The sequence below is a fragment of the Apis dorsata genome, unplaced genomic scaffold, assembly GCF_000469605.1.
Source record: "Apis dorsata unplaced genomic scaffold, Apis dorsata 1.3 scaffold_78, whole genome shotgun sequence".
Classification (NCBI taxonomy): domain Eukaryota; kingdom Metazoa; phylum Arthropoda; class Insecta; order Hymenoptera; family Apidae; genus Apis; species Apis dorsata.
The window spans coordinates 481,544-484,723 of NW_006263376.1; the positions used below are offsets into that span (position 1 = coordinate 481,544).

The following is a 3,180-nucleotide window of genomic DNA, read 5'->3' on the forward strand; positions in this document are numbered from 1 at the left end:
ATCGATCGTCATCGTCGAACAACGCACAAACATCGAGTGTACACGCCTCTGCAACGTGTTTGAATTTGTTCCACGATAGTTTTACACACATAATAACTATACAATTCATCGTTTACAATATCTTGACTCGCCCGCGAGCTTAGTTGTTGTTTCACGTTCTTCGTTTTATAATTCTTTCTCGCCAGGTAAATACACATTATACATACATATATCTAGAATCGTTTTTTTGTTCGTCACATCACTCATATATCTTGACCCGTTTTTTCTTCTTTTTTTTCTTCTTCTTCTTCTTCTTCTTCTTTTTCTTCTCCTCCTCCTTCTTCTTCTTCTTTTTTTTTTATTATAATTATCGCTGTTTTTCTCTTTATGATAATTTTGCAAATCTACGTTCACTTGCGCGCCGTTTAAAATCTAACGTGGATTAGCGATGCGACGTTGAACAGAAAATGTTTCGATTAAAAAATAATTTTCGAAAATTTTGAATTTTAATATCTTTCCCCAAATTTAAAATATCACGATGTGAGTAAATTACGCGGAAATTTAATAATTTAAACCGCCATCTAAACGCCAAGAAATAAGTTACAAATAAATTTAATAATTTCATCATCATCGTATTACGTTATACGTATAAAAGAAACACGTTATATAACGTATTAGGTATATGTAACACGATGAATCGAGATATTTCAGTCGATATTAAATCGCTTCACCGATCCTTATTCTAAAAATTGATAAAAGATAACAGTTAAAAGATCGTATCAACGTGACATCGCTAATTTATACTTTAAACTTTAAAAATTTCGTCAAACATTCAGTTCGATCGATAACTCGAATCTCTAAATTTTGGCCCCGTTTCTTCTCCTCTACCTCCTCTCTCGAAATCGGAGCAAACGCGCGTACACTTCAACCGTTCGGACTCGTTCGACCGAATTCCCGCCAATTTCTCCCAATTTTCGTCTCAACGAAGGACAAGGATCGAGGAAAATGATCCGGGCGCGGCTCGATTCACAACATTATCGCAAGGAACGTTGATTCCTTACACGCTAATTAACACTGCATTTCTCGCTGCGAGGATGGTGTGGAATGGAAACGACGAAACGAGGATTGCGCCAAGATTGCGGCTATTCTCCCGGCTTATCCCAGAAAATTACACGCTATGGCCTAGTTTCGTTCACAATTTCCGATCGCGACACTCTACCATTCGTCCCTTCTTTCCGATGACCATCGGGCAGGAGAAAACGTACGATCGATTACGGTAATTGACGAGAATAATTGGGATACGAGGGATGCGCTACCTCGCCGCTCTACGATTAAACGATCAATCGACGAGTGGAAATCATCATCATCCTGACTGTGATTCATTGGATTATCGAGTTTCGTTCCATCTTCGCTTTCTCCTCCTCACGTCTCGATTAAAAAGATATTAAAATTCGGCTGACCGCGTTTTAATTCTCGAAAGTTATTCTCGCGTAACACTTCGACGATTCAACGAGGAGGTATAATTCGATTGTCGACACGGGGTGGTCCGAGAGTTTTTTTTCTTAGGAAAAATCCGATTATACCGATATGCGTATAATACGATTTATATGTATATATATATGTCTAGGAAGAGACAAATAAATATTGACAAAGGTCAGGCACAGATAGCGAGTGATAGAACGAAAAAAAGCATTTGATTTCTTTTCTTTTTTTTCTTTGTCAGTCGGTTGATTATCAAACGAATCGAAATCGATCGATGCTCTTCGATCGGATTTGCGGATTCGTTTGTTATCAGTTTGTTGTTCAAGATCAAATACTTTTTTTGCCTCGTATCACTGAGAGTTTGATTAATAATTTACATTATAGCCTGCATGCAACGTTGGCATTGATTCAACGTGGCAACGAACACACTCGTCTCTATATATCCTGTCCCTGTATTTGCCTACGTGGACCACAACAAGCTATTTCGACGACGAAATGGAAGATTGACGATGGATCGACGATGGATTCGCCACGCGTTTTTCTTTTTGGCCGCCGTGGGAAGAGATTTAACAATCGACAAACGAACTTTCGAATCGATGGATCGTTACGTTAATTATAAATCAATTTGTTCATCGAACGAATCTCTTCTCGCGGCTTCTCTCGTTAGGGAAGAAGAATTCGAACGAGTATTACGCCGAATACAGAGGACGCCGATCGGGTGGACAGTATACAGGATTTATATCTTTCTGTTGTTTCTACGATCGTTGGTAGAAAAATGTAGAAGGATGTTCCTCTTCGAAAAAACCGGTTTTTTTCTTTTTTTTTTTCTTTTTCTTTTTCTTTTTCTTTTTTTGGGGGAGGGGAGGGGAGGGGGAGATGAAGACAATAACGTAAGACTAGACTTCAACAATACATGCGGTTCTTCATCGCCGTAGAGACACATTGCTGGTGGAGTATAAAAATATAAACATTTAAAAATGAAGAAGCGAGACGTCGTTTAAAGACGCGGAAAAATAATTTTTGCGTCGAGCGTGAAAACGCGTGCATCACGAGGGTTCTTTTTTTTTTTTCTTTTTTTTTTTTTTTTTCTTTTTTTTTTTTTTTTTCTTTTTTTTTTTTTTTTTCTTTTTTTTTTTTTTTTTCTTTTTTTTTTTTTTTTTCTTTTTTTTTTTTTTTTTCTTTTTTTTTTTTTTTTTCCTACGTTGTACCGTTTATCCATTTACCATTTAGCCGATTATGTCTCTTTTATTTCGCTTTTTTAATCCTCGTTCTAAACGCGTTCGAAAATAGACCAAGAGTGTATTTCTTTGTCGATCCATTATATAAATTTAGCGATTATTGGTAGATGAGATAACGTGATCGCTATAAAAAATAAATAGACGTTAATATATTCGTTGACTATTGATAAAAGAATTAAAATAATCGTTAGATCAAAAGATTCCACCGATTTTACAACAATTTTTCGATGAGAATACACGATGTGTTTATATAATATTTTTTAAATCATAGGAAGACATTTTTTTTTCAACGAGGAAACAACATTTATTTAACATTCATCTAAATTTTTGACAGATCAACAAAATCGTTTTTTTCATGCGAATGATTGCCTCGAAATAATTGGAATCGATTGATTTCGTCTCTTTCCCCGCGACGTTCGAGATAAACACGAAATTATTTCCTTTTTCTTCTCTCTCTCTCTCTCTCTCTCTCTCTCTCTCT

General features: G+C 36.1%; 1 long non-coding RNA gene across 1 annotated transcript in view; it reads right to left on the bottom strand.

Moving 5' to 3' along the window:
• Window positions 1-1,698: 1,698 nt before the first annotated feature.
• The window catches only part of LOC116184964, a 1,501-nt gene continuing 19 nt past the window's right edge, over window positions 1,699-3,180 (bottom strand). The window contains exons 1-2 of the long non-coding RNA XR_004149652.1: window positions 2,670-3,180; window positions 1,699-2,549 (exon numbers count right to left, since the gene is read on the bottom strand). The exon at window positions 2,670-3,180 is cut by the window's right edge and continues 19 nt beyond it. This is a non-coding gene — a long non-coding RNA (uncharacterized LOC116184964). The remainder of the gene's footprint in view (window positions 2,550-2,669) is intronic.